Source organism: Trachemys scripta, chromosome 5 (genome assembly GCF_013100865.1).
Source record: "Trachemys scripta elegans isolate TJP31775 chromosome 5, CAS_Tse_1.0, whole genome shotgun sequence".
Classification (NCBI taxonomy): domain Eukaryota; kingdom Metazoa; phylum Chordata; order Testudines; family Emydidae; genus Trachemys; species Trachemys scripta.
Genome location: NC_048302.1, coordinates 76184014 through 76205396, shown reverse-complemented (window position 1 = coordinate 76205396; position 21383 = coordinate 76184014).

The window sequence follows — 21383 nt, the reverse complement described above, 5'->3', positions numbered from 1 at the left end:
CTTGGTGTTCACACCTCAACTGCTAGCAGAGCACCTCACCCTCCCTGATTGAACTAACCTCGTTATCTCCACACTGATATATACCTGCCTCTGGAGATTTCCATTACTTGCATCTGAAGAAGTGAGGTTCTTACCCACGAAAGCTTATGCTCCCAGTACTTCTGTTAGTCTCAAAGGTGCCACAGGACCCTCTGTTGCTTTTCAATGAATAATGGTTAGCAAATGTATGAATCGAGCACTCTCTGCAGATCTGTACTATCAGGACTATACTCAAATATGTTGCCAAGGAAGCTTGTGCCCTGATTGAGTAGGCTCAAATGTGAGCCAGGGAATTAATTTATTGACATTAATTGCTGTTCTGATAATTGCAATCAACTATCCACTTTAACAGCCTTTGAGCTGAAACTGCTACCAACTGAAACAAAGAGTCTCAGAGATCTGCAAAAAGGTCTTGGTCTGTGTAAAACAGTGCTCTTTTCACATTCACAGTATGAAATTTTGAGTCTCCAGCAGATGAACATGGCCTCAGGAAAAACGCAGGTAAGGGGCTTTTTCCTGTGTAGCTGGCTAGTGCATTTGAGTTCAAAGTGCTGTCCAGAGCGGTCACAATAGAGAACTCTGGGATAGCTCCTGGAGGCCAATACCGTTGAATTGTGTCCACACTACCCCAAATTCAACCCGGCAATGTCTATTTCAGCGCTAATCCCTTCGTCAGAGGAGGAGTACAGAAATCGATTTTAAGAGCCCTTTAAGTCGAAAAAATGGCTGTGTGTGGATGGATGCAGGGTTAAATCAATGTAACGCTGCTAAATTCGACCTAAACTCATAGTGTAGACCAGGGTATGGACACTGAAACCACTTTTGGAATAAATCTGAGGTGAGGTCTCATCATCACCCTATCTGTAATAAAGAGAATTTGACAAAGGCTTATATCTCAATTACTCTATATGAGAAAGTCATTGCCATAAAAAAATGCAGTTTTCATTGATAAATGATGGAATGAGCAAGATGACAATGGCTCAAATGGTGGATCCATTAAAGATCAAAGAACCAATTTCAAATCCATGAAGTATCTTCCTTACTGGTGGGAAAATGTGAAACAATCATTTCAAAAACCAAGTGACAGTTCGACAGAAAAAAAAAAAAATTGAGGTCCCTTGAACTGGCGGATGGCAAGTGAGTATTCACAGTGAAGTGAGGAAACCTCCATATTGATGCAAAAATTATATAAATAAATTATAACATATGAATAAGTTATTACAAACTTGTTTGCACCGTTACTGAATATTAACATAAAACTACAAGTATATATAGTCAGGATGAATGGAAACTAATACCTGTGCATGTTTTTAGTTAGCGTCATTATAAAATGTTCAAGCGAGGCTAAGGAATTGCAGTAGGCTTCTGCTCTCTGTCATCCAGAAACTGTTAGGAGGAGAACACCTCCTTAGCCATAAAACTGTCCATTATACCCAACTGTGTTTACACAAATTCTAAAATGCAGCTTTTTAAACTTTACCTTACACTAATTTTCTATATTGTTTTATATCATATTTTTTCAAATTTTTTGAAAAATTGATGTAAACTTGGTTGTAGTGATTGGTTCTTTGTACAGAATATTTAATAGGAGTTTTTAATTGCATACTGCAACTGGTAAACACCAGTTGGTATAAAAGGCAATTAAAACAAAATAAAGTCTATCAAAATGAGGACACCTGTCCTTGTATAAGATACCAGTTTGGTATAGATATAATCTTTATCACAAGAGAACACACTTTTAAAGAAAATGTTCTAAGAAAGACATTGTTGTTTAAAAGAAGGTGAGGATATTCCTAAAGGAATGAAGAGATGTGTTATCAAAATGATAAATCTAGGTTGTAAAGTGGGCTGCCACCATTTGCGGTTGCAAGAAAAACCTCTAAGTAAACCCACACCAAGAGTTCTAGAAATATCCATATTGAAATGAATTTCTTTTATAATAATCTACATCTTCATTCTGGACACTTTAGGAAAACATGTATAGATAAAAGTTTTTCTACAAAACAATCCTATTTCTGAAATGCCAAAATGGCAAGCCCTTGTAAGAAGTATACTTTCAAATATTTTGTCTAAATACACAGTTTATAGTGTAATTTCCTAATGTTATTGTTATGTAAAGAGAAAATGCTTTATGTACCAACTTGGATTCTAAAAACTTGCAAAACTGATTACTAATGTAAGACTCCATTAAAATATAGAATATTTATATTAATTGGCAATTAGTTAGCAAACAAGATTTGAATGACCTAACTCAGAAGACAAAAAGAACCATCTTTTCAAAAAGTATTATGAAGAATCAAAACATCTTTAACAACAATTTAAGCTAAAAACTATTATGAGAACAAAACATTTACATAAGGAATAAGTGTTTGGCCAGAATTTCATTGCCTGTTAAATCCTCATGAAACTGAAGAACTCTCTCAGAAAATGGACTGAGTAAAAAGAAAATTAAAACCCTGAATTTAAATATTTTCTGAAAATCTCTCTACAAAGACAAAAGGAATATAATGGACAAGAAAGAATTACAAACCCTAATGAAAATATGCATTGATAGACTCATTCAGGAGCTGAATGTGTCACTAAAACCAACCCCTGAAGGCATGGAAGGCAGCAGCCAATCTTGGGAACTAACAAATGATGGAGAAGGAAGGCATACATCAGGCTGGATGACCATGAAATCAGAAAGGATGTGCTGTGGAACTGGAAAACTTTCCTACATGAGAACAAAAAAATAGATTCCCCCCCCCCCCCCCCTTTTTTTTTTTTTTTGTTGGTTATATGTTGTTGCAGAAAGGCCCACTTGTGGAACTTCCCACTCTAGAAGAAACATGATTCAGGATGGAATCAAAATCCTTTGTCATCCATTCATGTGAGGGTGAAGTCTTTCTGTTCAGATGATCTGCCAACATCCTCACCTGGAAAATTCAAGGCTCTCTGACTGGATTTAGAATTCACCACTCCTATAACAGAACGGCATCGTTGCAGAAGGGGGGCTTGATCTTGTGACTCCTTATCTGTTTATATAGTTCAATGCTATTGAACTGTAGGTTAGGACCTGCACTGTCATCCTCTTCAGAACTAGTGGCAATAACTTCTAGGCTAATTGTATTGCTCAGAGTTTTAGGTCATTTATGGTGTCTGATTGCATCCAAATCCTATGCATATGAGACTGACCTAGGTATGATGCACCCAACCATTTCTAGAGACAGAGGTGACCAGTGTCTTGGTAGTGTTGGGAATTCCATTTACCATCTCTGCCAGATAGTGGTCAGATCCATCTACTATTGAAGGGATGACAGAATCCATTTCAGTATTCTTACCCATGGGTTCATGTAGCGAATATTTAACAGATACACTGATTTGAGCCATGATTGTAGTTGTCTGAGGCACAGACTGTTAAGGGTGTTATGTAGGTGCCCATACAAAGGAGCACAAAGTAGTCTGTGACACACTTGCTAATGGCTAAGAGCAGGTCTGCAGTTCTGCTGTCAGTTGAGAAAACGTTTAAAATCTCCTTTGATGGAGGAAGGGAAGGCTCTTGCTTCCTTAGTCCAAGACTGCTCCTGTGAACTCAGTGGATTAAGATAGGACTAAATTAGACTTGAGGTTGAGGTTGATTTTCAGCACCAAAAGCAGAAAATGATGGACTATCTAATAAACTATCCTAATGATTGTAGGGACACCGCAAGATGTTCTGATTCTCTGCTGTGGGATGGTCATTGACTTTATGCAAAAATTGCAAACTATCAGTGTGCAGACTGGGAGTTTGGAGATTTTGATTTTGTAACCAGTTCTATCCTTGGCACTCTGTTTGACCATGCATGGGCAACTCCCTTCATGTCTCTAATTCAGCATCATCTATAGAATAGGGATAATACCTACAATAGAGGAGTAATTTGAGGCTTCATGAACTAATGCTTTTAAAGTACTTGAAGAGCCTTAGATGACACTATGGAAGTGCAAGATATTACTACTATTGGTTTAATGCCCAGACTGGCAGAGCATAATAAATAAAGACACAAAAAATAAATAAAGACACACAAAAAAATAAAGACAGAGTCTGCTGAAGATCCTGTGCTGAAGAGATAAACGGGATGCCCCAGACTGGGAATAATCCAGAGATGGGGCTGTTTTAGTGAGATTTTTGGATGTGTTTTTTAATATAAAATCACTTCTTTAGAGCCTTATGATAGAATTCGGCTTTTAAGAGTTTTGAATAAGATATTGATCCAACCCTGAAATCCTTGCTCAGGTGAATCTGACTCTGATAAGAGTTGTGTTCATATAGCGGCTGCAGCACCAGTAACTGAAAATGTGGATACAATGCAACATGCTGATTTTTTAGAAAAAGATAAAAGGTCATTTTAGACCCAAAAGTAGATTTTATTGTATTTTTTAAAAGTGATGAAACTGGGAAATATTACAAAATTTCAGACACAAATGGTTTCTTGACTTTAAACTTTTGATCCCAGCAGATTTGGGGACTTGGAACATTTCTTTGCAGAGAAACTCAAATACAACATTCTGCGCATGCACCATATCTGGAAACTGAAAATGATCAATCTAGTTTCACTGTCCAAGAATCTGAATGGAATGCAAATAACATCAAAGTAAGAAATGGTGTCTACCTATTAAAGATTATAAAATAATCTGAAATAATTTGGAATACAAATAGCTGTAAGAAAAAAAAATGTTCTCCAAATCTTTATTTTAGGATTATCATCAACTGTTTTTCTAGAAGAATAGATTATTTTATTATACTTCAGACCCCATGTATCCATGGTAAAATAACCTATTTCTTATTTACCCACCTTTGTCATTATTTTGAAGCTAACATTTTAGATCTGTGATTAGAATTACAATTTTGATAGTTATTTTCATACTTTTTCCCCCCCATCACAAATACTTTATGGGCATACAGAGACTAAGCAATTTCTCAGTAGCTCATCTGCATAACTGTACTGTAGCTATTACAATTATAGCTAGCATTATTATTTGAGCTGGTATTATCACTGTTCCAGCTCATCTGCTACATACTGGAAAAACTCATGTGTTGCTCCATTAGCAAACGCTGCATTAAAAAAGGCAACTTTTCATCTTGGTGATGTTTTCTCTGAGGAGCTTTTTAAAAAGCTTCTCAGAACAAAAGAAACACACAGCTCTGATATCTGCATTTATGTCTGTATCAAGACTTTTATATCACCTATTAATGGGAGCTAAACCATTTGAATTCTGAAAGAAAAGGGCTTGCAATTGATGTACAGAACAACAGTGAATGGAAAGTGGTGTTCATTAAAAAGAATAAATTTCAATGAAGTTATGATTCTAACAGAGTATTTTCATTTTGGTATCTCTAATTGTACAGGATTCTTCAATATCAACTCCGAAGACTAAGTTATGTTCATAAGTGAAGAGTTGCAGTGTTTACTATGCATATATTTCCTTTTATTTAGTGTTAACAAACACCCCCTCACAACTTATCGTTATGGTCTCATATACAGAGGTGCTCAGTACATGCACATCTCATTGGTTCTGCAAGTGCTCTGAACCTCTAAAAGTCATGCCACAAAGCTTCAGTCTGAGATACAGGCTTATAATACTATTCTAATTGGAAAGTAAGGTCCAACTCTAACCACTAATATGAATTCTGAGTACAGTTGACTAAAAGAATAGCATTGCCATCACCAACCAAAAACACATCACAACAACACCTTCATTCAAACCTGGCCCATGAGTGGGGGATGGGACAGAAAACTCAGTGCTTGCCCAGGGCTCCCAAATTTGGGAGAAAAAATATTTAAGCACTTACTATCACAGTGTTTCTGTCTGTTTTAGTCCATCATCTGCTGCTGCCTTTGCTATGCTTCCAGGATGCCTCAAGACTTTATGCTTTGAGGCTACGTCAAGACATCTTGACACAGACTGGAAGTAGGATGCCTCAGGGCAGCCTTGAAGCAGAGCAAAGGCGGTCGTGGATAAATGAGTGGCTGGTTGCAAGGAGCAAGTTACTCTTAGTGATATCAGAAGTAAAGCTTATGTGGATAAGGGCAGAAAATGGACTTTCCTAGAGAAATATATAATCTTAGACCAACCTTAGCTCTCCTATGCTGTAAATAAGATTTTCCTTCCAAAGCATGTAGTTGACTTCAATTTATAAGTCAGTCTATTACTGAAAATGTTTTACATTATCCTTTTTATTATGCTTCCATCCCGTTTTCAGGCACTTTGATCTGCAACATCACAAATACAGACTGTTACTAAAATTGCTACCATATCACCCCAACACACACACACACACACACAAAGTTAGGAAATTAAATTTATGTAGTGAACACATTTTAGATGGGTACTTGAATAATATCAGTTATAGATCTCAAAGTGAATCAGGAAACATCCATATAAATACTTATTCCAATTAATTTGACAGTAAATGAACAAAAGTATCTAATCAAATTAGATAGCACAGAAGAAATAGTCATGGCATTAAGGGTAGCAATAATAAATGAATGATTGACATGAAAGATATTCCAGATATTGTATTAATTAGGATTTATTACATCAGATGAGTTAGATAAATGAAAAACACCATCACAAAAAAATGTGGCAAAAAATTATTCCTGAATATTGGGACTAATGAGATAAATGAACAGATAAACAGTTATTTCATTCATCAAAATATCATTAGCACAAAGATAATAACTTGAATTACCTCTTGGAAAACCTTTGTAAATATTAAGTTAAACTTATGCATGCAATGTTGTTGTGGCCGTATTGGTCATAGAATATTAGAGACAAAAAGTGGGTGAGGTAATAACTTTTATTGAACCAATTTCTGTGCATCTCAAAAACTTGTCTCTCTCACCAAACAGAAGTTGGTCCAATAAAAGACATTACCTCAGCCAAGTTAAACTTAAATTTTTAAGCATTAAAAAAAAAGTAGAGAAATTTTCAGTTAAGGTTTCCAAAATTAGTCCAGACTGTCTATCCCATGCATGGCAAATTTAAAGTGAAAACTAGATGTTCCAGAGAAAGCCTCATTCACAATATTATCTGCATTATGGGACCACTTATACAACCATACATCTTAGATACCAGTTGAAAACCAGGCATAGAGAGCTAATGTTCAAAAGAAAGAAAGAAAGAAAGAAAGAAAGAATGCTTAACAAGAAAACATTTTGACTATGTGAAAAAATTAACTTAGTGGTAATGATGATATATGTCCATTTCAGGTATTCCAGGACAGGTTATTTCACTAAAAATAAGTCAAAGTAGGTTCACTAAGTCTGAGAAACCATTTCCATTTCCACCACAAATGGAGCAATTAATCAAAGAATGCTTATTAAGAATGTACGTGAACTAGTGTCATGGATCTACAGGACCTGTCCCACACCCCAGTTTTTAAACATTCTCTTGGAGGAACCCCTTCACCACGCTAGTCTGCCAAAGAGATTCATTTTCCTTCAGTGTAGGCCATGCATCCTCATTGCCTCCTAGACTGAGCTACTGGGCTCCCTCACTTCTGCTTCATACTGTAAGCTCTGCTCAATTAGGGCTTGGCTACACTTGCGAGTTACAGTGCAATAAAGGAGCCCTGGGTGCCCTAGCTCACTCCCCGTCCACATTGGCCAGGCACATAGAGCGCTCTGTCTCTGCGGCTACAGCGCTGCTGGTACTCCGCCTCGGCGAGAGGAATAACATTTGTTGCGCCTTGCCTACAACGCCCAGGCGTCAGTGTGAACGAGGTGTTGGGTTACTGCACTCTGACTGGCCTCTGGAAATGTCCCATAATCCCCTTAAGTCAAGTGGCCACTATTGTCATTGTTTTGAACTCCTGTAGGAATGCAGAAATGCCCTTTCAAAGCTCCATTTCTGACAGCCGGCAGGCAAGCAGTTACTGTGGAATACTGTGTGAGAGAGAGAGAGGCGAGGTGGGGAGAAAGGCGAGGTCTGCTGCTGTCTGAACTTAAAAGGCAGTACGCTGACATGCTCTCAGCCCCCCAAAACTCCACTCTCTCCCCCAACATACACACAACATACTCCCTGTCACACTCCACCCTGCCCTCCCCCCCATTTGAAAAGCATGTTGCAGTCACTTGCATGCTGGGATAGCTATCCATAATGCACTGCTCCCAATGCTGCTGCAAGTGCTGCTAATGTGGCCATGCCAGTGCGCAAGCAGCTGTCAGTGTGGACAGACTGCAGCGCTTTCCCTACTGCGCTCTCCGAAGGCGGGTTTAAGTCACAGCGCTCCACATCTGCAAGCGTAGCCATGCCCTTAGTCCAAATGAGATACTCCTGGTAGACACTTGACACTCTTCAGGGGCTAATGCAGCCCAGCCAGTATTTACAGTGGCATCCCAAACAGCATTTAAAAAACTTGAAAGGATTAATTAGTCAAACAGAACCCAGCATTGTAAGTTCTTAGGTTAGCACAGAGAAATAAAAGATTAAAACATAGTCCATTTTGGTCAAGCCACAATTCACTAGTCAAGCTGTAGTGAACTCCATTTGCAGGCTGTCCCTCTGACTTCCTTCCTTAGTCAGTTCCCAGGTGAGAGTCCAAGCTTCTTCCAGAGCCCACACTTATCACCCCACCTCACACCTCCCAGTCCTTTGTTCTTGAGCTGGTGGGGGGCAAGGGATTGTCTCCGCTCAGCTCACCTGCTGAGGGGCGGGGAAATCCTCCTCCCTCTGGATCATTCATTGCTAGGTGTCCATGTCCTGGTGATTGGTTTCCCATTATCTTCTCCAATTTTCCACTGATACAGGTCAACCTGGGCCAGTCTTTTTAATGATCCATTCAGTCAGCTCAGACAGCTAGGCCACACACACACACAAAGTTTCTTGGTCTGTCCTGAGAATCAGCAATCATTTCCCCGCCACTGGGTAGCAAAATAAAGTATAGGGGGAAACAGACACAAACACAGGACTCAAAAATATCACAACCAATTCTCACTTGCTGATAACTAGTTATTCCAGATTTGTTTGGGTGTGAAAATGCAAAACAATTCTTATTTGTTAAGATTGTAAGCTCTTCTAGATGGGGACTTGGTCTTCATATTTGTTTGTGAAGTACATAGTGTACTGTTGGTACTATATAAATACATTTTTAATACTTATTAATACATTATAAATCTATTAATAATTCATACTCAGACTGAAATATAGTATTTTACCCATGAATATATGCAGAAAGTGATAGAACAAACTTCTGCAAATAGTTCAGTTTATAGGAAAAGTATTTATTCATTGTAGACTATTATTGTATTTTGAAAAAGCATGAATCCAGAACAAATGTTTTTTTGATCAATTGCATAATGTTTTAACTAATCTGTCCTAAATAAATGTTTATGCTAACTATAAATAGGATCCAACAAGAAATCAGGGCCAAAATAAAAAGGCAATAAAACCAAAAGCTTCTTCACAAAACACCTGCAAAAGGCCTTCACAAAGGAGATATTTCACACACACACACACACACACACACACACACACACACACACACACACACACACACACCCTACAAACTCACCATTTTCTGAGACACAGAACAAAAATATCTAAGGGTAAAATACTGAAATGCAGCTAACTGTAGGAAATGCTACAGAAGTATCAAAATTTTGGAAATGTATCGGTCCTGATCCAAAGCGCACTGAAATCAATAGGAGACCTTCCATTCACTTCAAAGGCCTTTGGATCAGGTCCTTAAGTGAAGAATATCCTGCAAATGAATAGAGTCTAGCATAAGTGACCTGCTGCTCACAAACAGGGAAGAATTAGTAGGGGAAGCAAAAGTGGATGGGAACCTGGGAGGCAGTGACCATGAGATGGTCGAGTTCAGGATCCTGACACAAGGAAGAAAGGAGAGCAGCAGAGTACGGACCCTGGACTTCAGAAAAGCAGACTTTGACTCCCTCAGGGAACAGATGGGCAAGATCCCCTGGGAGAATAACATGAAGGGCAAAGGGGTCCAGGAGAGCTGGCTGTATTTTAAGAATCCTTATTGCGGTTGCAGGAAAAAAACATCCCGATGTGCAGAAAGAATAGTAAATATGGCAGGCGACCAGCTTGGCTAAACAGTGAAATCCTTGCTGATCTTAAAAGCAAAAAAGAAGCTTACAAGAAGTGGAAGATTGGACAAATGACCAGGGAGGAGTATAAAAATATTGCTCAGGCATGCAGGAGTGAAATCAGGAAGGCCAAATCATACTTGGAGTTGCAGCTAGCAAGAGATGTTAAGAGTAACAAGAAAGGTTTTTTCAGGTATGTTAGCAACAAGAAGAAAGTCAAGGAAAGTGTGGGCCCCTTACTGAATGAGGGAGGTAACCTAGTGACCGAGGATGTGGAAAAAGCTACTGTACTCAATGCTTTTTTTGCCTCTGTCTTCACGAACAAGGTCAGCTCCCAGACTGCTGCACTGGACAGCACAATATGGGGAGAAAGTGACCAGCCCTATGTGGAGAAAGAAGTGGTTCGGGACTATTTAAAAAAAGTGGACGTGCACAAGTCCATGGGGCCGGATGCGCTGCATCCAAGGGTGCTAAAGGAGTTGAAGGATGAGATTGCAGAGCCATTAGCCATTATTTTTGAAAACTCATGGCGATCGGGGGAGGTCCCGGATAACTGGAAAAAGGCTAATGTAGTGCCCATCTTTAAAAAAGGGAACAAGGAGGATCCGGGGAACTACAGGCCAGTCAGTCTCACCTCAGTCCCTGGAAAAATCACGGAGCAGGTCCTCAAGGAATCAATTATGAAACACTTAGAGGAGAGGAAAGTGATCAGGAACAGTCAGCATGGATTCACCAAGGGGAAGTTGTGCCTGACTAACCTAATTGCCTTCTATGATGAGATAACTGGCTCTGTGGATGAGGGGAAAGTAGTGGATGTGTTATTTCTTGACTTTAGCAAAGCTTTTGATACAGTCTCCCACAGTATTCTTGCCGCCAAATTAAAGAAGTATGGGCTGGATGAATGGACTATAAGGTGGATAGAAAGCTGGCTAGATCGTCGGGCTCAATGGGTAGTGATCAATGGCTCCATGTCTAGTTGGCAGCCGGTTTCAAGCGGAGTGCCCCAAGGGTCGGTCCTGGGGCCGGTTTTGTTTAATATCTTTATTAATTATCTGGAGGATGGTGTGGACTGCACTCTCAGCAAGTTTGCAGGTGACACTAAACTAGGAGGCGTGGTAGATACACTAGAGGGTAGGGATCGGATACAGAGGGACCTAGACAAATTAGAGGATTGGGCCAAAAAAAACCTGATGAGGTTCAACAAGGACAAGTGCAGAGTCCTGCACTTAGGACGGAAGAATCCCATGTACTGCTACAGACTAAGGACCGAATGGCTAGGTAGCAGTTCTGCAGAAAAGGACCTAAGGGTCACAGTGGACGAGAAGCTGGATATGAGTCAACTGTGTGCTCTTGTTGCCAAGAAGGCTAACGGCATTTTGGGCTGTATAAGTAGGGGTATTGCCAGCAGATCGAGGAACGTGATCGTTCCCCTTTATTCGACATTAGTGAGGCCTCATCTTGAATACTGTGTCCAGTTTTGGGCCCCACACTACAAGGAGGATGTGGAAAAATTGGAAAGAGTCCAGGGGAGGGCAATAAAAATGATTAGGGGTCTGGAGCACATGACTTATGAGGAGAGTCTGAGGGAACTGGGATTGTTTAGTCTCCAGAAAAGAAGAATGAGGGGGGATTTGATAGCAGCCTTCAACTACCCGAAGGGGGGTTCCAAAGAGGATGGAGCTCGGCTGTTCTCAGTGGTGGCAGATGACAGAACAAGGAGCAATGGTCTCAAGTTGCAGTGGGGGAGGTCCAGGTTGGATATTAGGAAACACTATTTCACTAGGAGGGTGGTGAAGCACTGGAATGCGTTACCTAGGGAGGTGGTGGAGTCTCCTTCCTTGGAGATTTTTAAGGCCCGACTTGACAAAGCCCTGGCTGGGATGATTTAGTTGGGAATTGGTCCTGCTTTGAGCAGGGGGTTGAACTAGATGACCTCTTGAGGTCCCTTCCAACCCTGATATTCTATGATTCTATGATAAGTGTAACTAAATCAACATTACTGAATAAAAGATATACACTTAGATGGAAACAAAGAATCCTGTACTAGTAAAATACCATTAGAATTCAGAGGTTAAATTCACTGCTCTCAATGGCGTTCTGCATTTTTATTCAAGTGGCAAGTTTGGCTCACAAAATGTCCAAGATAGCAAAGTATTCTGCACCTCAGTGACTATGCATACCAATCAACAGAAAAACATCCGTATCAGCTAGGTGAATTCTGAACCAAAACTTCACAGGTGGAAAAAATACAATTTAATTTTCTTTATTCCAAACTGAGTGTTAAGACCATAATGGCATTTAGGAGGTCTTATTAACTACCATAAATGTGAAAGAAATTTAATGCAAATACTTGTTAGGGGACTATTTCACTTAGAGTAGGAACTCAGGACTGCAAATGTAGTACCGGTAACTATATCTATATGTAAAGAAATTCTTGTTTCAAAAGCCAGTTTATTTTTTTTCCCCTTAAAGAAGGGTCCTGTACTGGTGTATAGTTACTTTGCTGACTAATCAGGAATTACAAGGGGATTGCAGATAAAACAGTTGGTGGGAAGTCTTTGTGCTCTCGTAAAATAATAAGCATTACATTGTCAAGGTTCCAGAAACATTATATTTTACTTGCTATATAATGGTCTTGGAAACCTGAAGATTTAACAATAAAATGTATATTCAACTTTCCCCTCATGAGTCATGAAAAAAATAGTAAATATATCAAGTTCCAACTCTTGCTACTTCCTTTTCTCTAAGATAAAGCTCCCAAATGTGTGCATGCGCACACACACACACCCTCCCCCCATAAAAGAACCACCATTCTGACACTGATTTACAAATACATCTCTTCACCCTATTAGAGTTTTGTATTTCGTGGTCTCTACCTCAGCCGATGTTCTCTTTCCTTATTACAGTACTTTCAAATCATTATTTGGAGAAATTCCTGTAGGCCAAAACTTGATCCCATTGCACTCAATGGAAAAAAATCTCTTAGTGACTTCAGCGGCATTACATTTGGCCCAGTAAGCATAGCAAAGACAAGATCAGCTTTTAAATGGAAACAACTTCTAATACAGAGTAAACCTTAACCAATACAAAGGCTTAAAAATCAAATTAGAATTTTAAGATGCCCAAAGCACCAATAATGTGTAGCACACTCAAAGGAAAATTATGCCAACCTGCATTCCATATCTTCAGATGTAGCCTCTGATCAGGAAGCATTTAAGTAAATACTGTGCCAAAATAAAGAACTTTCTTCTACATTTTATTCTTTACTCACTCCTAACTGTGGTGACAGAACCTCCTGACTGAATGAGTGTTGTGTCACGTCCTTTCAATCTGGATTACTTGGGTTAATTTAAGGAAAGAGCAAAGAAAGAAAAAAAAATCAAGCCTCTGTGAGACAGCATAGTATGTATGAGACTTGTTCTAAAAAAGTAGTTTTTTTTTAAATAGGGAGTGCCGTTGCAGACAAGCAAGGGGATCCAGTTTACTCTTAGAGGTACAGTATATAGAAAAGAGCCTGACCATTACATACACCACAACCTGACACTAAGTTGTTAGCTAACACCACACACTTTATCCTGCTCATTGTGAACTTCATGGCATCCCTAAAATACTCCCGCTTACATAGCAACTGTACTGTAATCAGATATTAGGCTCATCTTGCTCAGTATCATGGACCATCATGAATTTTCAAATATTTGAAGAAATTGTAAAATCAAGATAATGTTCAAATCTGCACTTATCTTCAGGCAACCAAATGTCTTTTTTCCTTTACATTATCTATATAAGAAGATTCTAGGATTGTCACTCTGAAGCCTAGAACAGGGATCTCAAACTCAAATCACCAGAAGGGCCACATGAGGACTAGTACATTGGCTCAAGGGCTGCATCACTGAAACCTTTTTATACAACAATACAAAAGTATAGTCAAAAATGGAAAAAATGAAGCATACTATAGTATGCTATTAAAAGTCAATGTATTAATTTTTTAAAAACTGTAATGAGAAGAGTGGTTTTAATAAAATATAAACACCTGTAACTAATCCTTATGTGGTCAGTAACACTGATGATGATCTACACTAACAGTCTATCAACATAGCTGTAATGACAGGAACTTTTTAAAGTAACTATTCATACAAAATATGTTGCCACTTCTAACAAACATTCTTCCCAACTAGTCACAGCAAAGAATCATACACGTGGAACTTCATACCTCTGCTTGTCTAGTCCATGAGGCACACATGATAATGATTAGCCATAAAAATGTTAACACTGATGCTCCCCCTGCCTCAATCAAGATAAAGCAAGAGAAGAGGGAGCAGTGGCTGGCTGTCCATCCACCTGCTGTAGGCTCCTTTGGCACCACCCCTGCCATTCCCCTTCGTGAAAACCGAGGGTGAGCTTTAGTGAGTTCCTAGGTGGATAAGTTGATCTATTCAGAATCTCAGTGCTTCAAGCTCCAATTGCTTATTGAAAGAAAAAAGGTTTTATGTGCTTTTTTTATAAATGTATTTTAAATAATAAATAAAATAAAAAATATCAGTAGGGCTAACTATACCTACCAAACTAGTTAAGTGTTAAACTATACAATTATCAAATTAAGGACAATTAAGCAAGTTAAATCATCATCTTAGTCAAATCATCAACTTTATACAGCAGATAATCAGTTCTTCATTCTAAAAACAGGAAGTTCAAAGAAGTTGCTGTTCATTTAGTTACAAGCCACTATCAAACAATTTTTACTCAGGGCAGTGAAAGCATCCTTCAGGTGAATGAACAGATGAAAAATCAGATGCTAGATAGCCAGTATTGATGTCGTGACTACTTTTCCTTCTGGGATAACCAATTCTAGAGTCTTGGAAGTTGTGTCTTCTTGAGATGGCTAGTGACCTAAAAGGCATGAGGTTTATCTGCATTGACATTTTAGTTGATGATTCTCCCTTAGCCCATTTGCAATATCTGGGTGGCCAACTTCCTAATGTTTCAAAACTGGCCTCACCCTGTCCCACCTCTTTCCTCCAAGGCCCCACCCCTGTCCTGTCTCTTCCCCCAAAGCCCTGCCTCTGCTTTGCCCCACCACTTCTCTCAAAGCCCCGCCCCCCCACTTATTACTCTCCTCTGCACCCTCCCCACATCACACTCTGCCCTCCCCCTAAATTCCAGCATGAACAGTCCCAAAGGCCTTGCAAACCCCATCTCCAGCAGGCTGCCTGGGAGTGCTGCAGCTGCATGGGAGCAGCCAGGCAGCCCTGCTGACACGCTAGGACATGGCCCGGAAGTCCCCCACCTCCTTTTGTGCTGCCTGCCTGGCAGCCCTCTTCCCTGCCTGTTCAAGTCCTCCTGGCCCTAGAGCTGCCTGAGAGAACATCCAGGGGAAGCACTGGTTGGCAGGGAAGCTCGTGTTCCTTCCCTCCTGGGGCATGTTCCATGCCTGCTGGGAGCCCATTAGCCTGCTTGCCATGGGCCCCCACACTCTGTCCTCCACTGCAGCCCTGCAAACCATGCTCCTCAAATGGGCTGCCTGTGGCCTGAGCCAGTGCACGTGGCCCGAGCCACCACGTGAGGGCTGGGCGACAGGCTGTCACTTTTCCCCAGCCCGCGGTAACCAGACTTTTAGTGTCTGGTCAGTAGATTGGACCGGACACTGCTAGATTCCCTTTTTGACCAGACTTTCTGGTCAAAAACCAGACACCTGGCAACCCTAGCAATATCTCCTTCAGATCTGCAGGAGAACCAGGGGTCCAGTATGTCCTAGATACAAACATCATAATCCAATCCCACCATAGTGTTCAAAGTCCATCCTGTGGTTAATCTGGAAAGTTCCCCTGTAGCAAGCTATTTCCTTTACAAGTCTGCAACCACAGACAAGGTGAGCCTCAAAAAGAGGAAAAACATGAGCCAAATCTTGGGAAGTGGCCCCAGCCTGCACATCTGGCATAATCCAGCCATTCCCACACAATGTCAGCATCCAGTGTATACCTCAATGAATCTGTAAAAGTAATTGATTGCCCACATAATACCATTGGGGAACCAGAGGATGCAAATTTTTACGCAATGATGTTCCAATAGCTCAAAAGATACTAAAAGCAGAAGCTGGTAGAAAATGTATGAAAAAAGTTTTGTCATTTTTGTTGAAAACTGGTCATTTTTCAGACATCAGAAATTTCTACTTTTTTCATAGATTTTTTTTCTTGAAATGAAAAGAAAAAAATTGCTTTGTTCTGTGTGTCTCAAATGACTGTTTTCTTTTTCTCTCCTCCACTCCCCTCCACTTTTTTTTTTCCTTTTGACCCTTCTCATCAGCGAAATGGAAAAGGAGATAAAAGTAAAAAGAAGTGAAGAAGCAAGGGGGAAAGGAGGTTGGGTGGAAAGAAAAAATGTTAAAAGTGAAAGTTTTTAAAATAGAAATATTTTCATAAGGAAAATGAAGTCAAATACAAAAATTATTTTCAAATGCTGCTAAATGAAAATTACTTAAATTTTTCCATATTTTCAACCCCCTCTCCATTTTTGACCAACTCTACACAAAACTGGAGACAGGCAGAAATATTTGGAATTTGTGTCACATGGCCACAAATTTATATAACACCACACTTAAACAAGGTAACCAAGAAAGATAACCCAGGCTGGCAGCACAGCCTCTACAATGCAAAGCCTTTAAAATTGCCGACCACCTAAAACCAAATCTGTATTAGCCCATTTACTTCAAGGGCCTCTCCTGTCAAAAAAATCCGGACATGCTACTACCCAGGGAATATCATAATCTTCTAAGAAGTGTTGGAAAGCCCTGTGAATCCCACTCTGCCCTCTATGATGGGGCGTGGGGTGAGAGTGTGTGATGCCTAATTCACACGAAGAATGCTTGAGGCTTACTCTTCGTCTGACACAGTATCCATCATTAGCCATGCTTAAATCCCATGTGCCAGGACCTGCCACCAAAGCTTCTATCCAGTGAAAAAATAAATGCAGGCCAATGCCCACATTCCTGCACCCAGAAACTTACCATGATACAAGCCCATGGCCTGACCATGCATAAACACACAATATTCCAATATATGACTGACGCCAGATGACCAAACACACCCATACAATCAACTGAGAACACCACAATCCCAGCAGCACACACTAAAAGAATCCAATGACTGACCAATCTAAAGAATCCAAAATTCCAATAAACCTCAAAAAGACCAGAGTCCAGCCAAGCCACACCAACCTATCTGCAAATCAAGACTATTAAACCATCACCAAAGCCACAACATGAAATGGGGGCTGGGATTTCAAGGTTATGCAAGATGAAATAGGGGGAAAAAATCTGCTTCTGCAGCGTGAAATACCTTTATGGATGACATGAGCCATGGAAGAGCCAATCACAGAGCCAGTTAAAGGAGACAATAATTGGCCATTAAATGCCCCTTACCTCTACCATGCTCTGCATTCTGTCCAGAAAGCATTGCATCCATCTCTCCACTCTACAAAGTTGGATCATCTATGACGAACAATGCATTGTAACAAAGAAAAGAGAATATAGTGTGGAAAATGTGGTATGTCACTCCAACACTCCTAGAAAATATGCTAAGCCCCCAAAAAGCTGAATACCATAAATTTTAGAAAGATGAATTTTGCTTCTTTGAGCAACGGCCAAGCAAAGCCAATAAGAGGAATAAAGAAGAGGGTCAGGCCAAAGTAAAAGAGAAGAAAGAGGCCAAGCATAAAGTCAATGAAAAAAAGAGGAGGAAAAAGATGGAGCAAAAATCCAAAGAACTAACTAACTACCATTTTTCTAGGTTACGTAGGCTAATCCCAACCTGGAGCCAAATTTTCTAGGTTCACTTGAAGATCATCTTTATTCCACAACAGAAAGGTCATGGCACAAGGGAGGAAAGAAAAAAACTTGACACATTGTGCGAATGGAAACCGATGTCAAACATTTAATAGATGGCTAGCTGAATGAAGCAGAATAATTATTTCAGCATGCTCAGATGTTCAGGAAGTCTACCCTGCCCTCCAGTTAAAGCGCCGAGTTGGAAGACATTTAACTTTTCAATATTAAAATAAGTTGGAAACTGAGATTATGTAAAAAAAAGTATAAATACTTAACTCCAGTATTCCCAAATTATGTTTAAGTAGGAAGATGTGCTGGAAAGGATTTAACTGTAGTTAATACTGGAAGTAGTGCCGACTATCTTGGTCACTGCTAGGTAATTCCTAATAAAGCATTTATTTACACTGCAACCATAAGTTCCTCTACGTGCTCTTTCCTGCATTATAGTATGGTAGTTTCCTCTGATTAGCACTTAATTTTTAGTTCTTATCCAGTTTTAACTCTGACAGAAAATACAAATGTTCTAATCCTCCTGTTTGATGAAGGAAAGGTGGGGACAATCTTCAAGTTGAGCTGACAGAATTAAAATAGAGTTCAATTTTTTCATAGGATAAACAATATTTATTCTTCAGGGTAGAGATGGTCCACTGTGTTCATGGTTCAATATCTGCATATAAATTGAGAAAAATTTAAAACCCAGTACCCAGGGATAAGATAAAATACAAACTATTGAGAAGGCAAAACACTGATGTGGTTACAGCAGATTCAGTCCAAATGAAGCACTAGCAAACATCAAAACCTATAAATAATACTTGATAGGATCACTCTTACGGCTTTGAGATAGGTCGTCAATTTTAGATGTTTAAGAGAAAAACTCGGAAAAGAAGATTCAACGTTGCTAACATTGTTAATAGTCTCAAATATGGCTTACACAAAATGGGGTGGGGGGAGAATCACCTAAAGGGAATGTATGTCTCATAATTCATACTCATGTTTCAAATGAGTAGAATGTGCTTGCTTGCTCTCTCTCTCTAGGAAACAAGAGAGATTAAACAAATCATGGTTGAAAACTATCACACTCATCCAATTCCTTTAAAACATTCATTTATGCTTTGAAATGTTACATGTACAAGTTGGCATACCATGGCTTTTAACTGGCAGGAACAATGTGTCAGAAGCCTGGATTTTGCCAGCATAAGGTGTTAAGTGACAGCCTCTTTAAAAAAAAAAAAAAACACACACAAGACATTAGTGGTTGCTTCCTGGAAGGGAAATACTCCTAAATCTCTACATTCAGCAGTGTATCTTTTTGCGGATTAGAGCAAAGCTTGACTCCAGCTGTGAAGAAGTTTCTTCACTCACCTCTTTTGGGTTGTTTTAAAAAAAAAAATCGTGTATCCTTTAATCCTACATGTGTTCTAATTCTGCAGTTGCTAGTATGATGCTTCAGAAACACTGGCATTTTTTATATGAATGAGGTTTTACTTTACTCTCATGTAGTAGTTTGATTCTTGGATTTGGCCTTCCCCTATTTGAAGCTAAGAACATTGATACATAATTTTTATCCTTTGGGGTCCTAACTCTTTTCCCTGATAACCTGTCTGTTTTGGATAGACTATATAATTTATAGATAACTGTAGCGGGGCCGTTACCCCTCTCCTAGGATAAAAGGAGTGAACAGCTGAGGGAGGCTGAGCTGGCCCTGATAAGAGGGCTGTGAGTCAGGAGCAGCGAGAGTCTCACTCCAGCCCTGAGTGAGAAGGACCTGGGAGAGACAGGGTACCTTCAACAGAGCAGTGCTTGGGAAGGGGCAGGCGCAGGGCCGGCTCGAGGTTTTCTGCCACCCCAAACGGCAAAACAAACAAACAAACAAACAAACAAAAAAAGTGCCGCTCCACTCTTCAGCGGCAGGTCCTTCGCTCCAAGAGGGACTGAAGGACTGGCTGCCGAATTGCCGCCGAAAACGTGGATGTGCTGCCCCAATAGCGGCTGGATTGCCACCCCTTGGTATTGGCCACCCCAAGCACCTGCTTCTTTAGCCGGAGCCTGGAGCCGGCCCTGGGCAGGTGGAGCTCAGGCCTGGTGACCTCCCAGACTGAGGCCTGACAGGAAGGCCTAAGGAGATACTGAGGCTGCAGGGAAAGGCGCCAAGTCCAACACACTTGCCAGTGATGAGTGGTCATTACTGACTGCAGTTTGCCCCAGAGAAAGGGGACTAGATGACGACTGGCAATAGCCACTGAGACAAGATTGGCATCGGGGGAAAGGGTTCCCCTGGGAGGGGAGTCCCAGAGTGTGGGGGTGCTGCTGTGGGACAGCACCCCCCAAGAAAAGCACGACCGTAGGCTGGGAGGGACGTGGGGCCTGAAGTATAGTGGTGGAGACCAGGAAACAGGTATCGGTAGGGAGACAGAGGCTCAGCAGGAGGCACTCCAAAGCTGGAAAGACATAATTCCCGGACTGACCAGCAGGAGGTGTTGTAGAGGTGAGGGCACAACCTGTTACAATAACCTATTGAGTGAATTCTTCTTATACAACAAATTATTTTAAAATGCAAGATAAGCTTAATAATGTTCTTAACAGGATAGCTGATTAACAGACACCCTTTCAGTGGTACAAAAATTATTCTCTGTAATCGCTCATGAAATAGGAAGTTTAAGGATTTAGTTTTAGTATGAAAATTGTGAAGAAGACCCAGTGTAGACTATCCTTTTAATGTTGATGAGCCATAGTTTTGTCTGTTTAAAGGGGGAAGGTTTGCATAAAATGTTTATGTATATTATTATACATAAGATACTCAATTTTTTTAATCTATTCAAGCAGTAGATTTTCTAAAATATATTTTACTGGAATGTTATATTGGAACATCCCTTGAGATAAGAGCAAGTACATACTTTCAAAGAAATCCCAGGTATGAGGATTAAAAAGATAACTTGAAACTTCATTTCTCTTATCTTATCACATCTTTGCTTCCTCACAGTAGCAGAAATGATGAATGCTGTATAAAAGAATCCCACAGAAATCAAGGCTGCATACTCTGAGATCGTGTGATGGAGATACGTGAAGGGTAATACACCTTTCCCTCACTTTCAGCAGCCACTATGGTTCTCGTACCCAAGAATTTTGTAGGGAAAGGCAGCATAGTATAAATATCTATGCAGGGTTCTGTGAAGGTGTCCAGTGGACATTTTTAAGGGGTGGAGATGAACATACAAACATGTCAGAGTGGGAGGATCTTTGGATGTATTCTGTGCCTGTAATGGAATCATTCCTTTATGTATTAATACATAACTTTTCTTGATTTTTTCAGTGCTTATTAGCTACAAATGTAGTCTATTAAATGTTCTTAGTAATTACATTATTTCAACCATTCTAAATCCATTGAATATAAGGTCAGACTTTCATTATCTGAATATTACATGTCTATACTAAGAGAAATCAGTACCTTTTCCTAG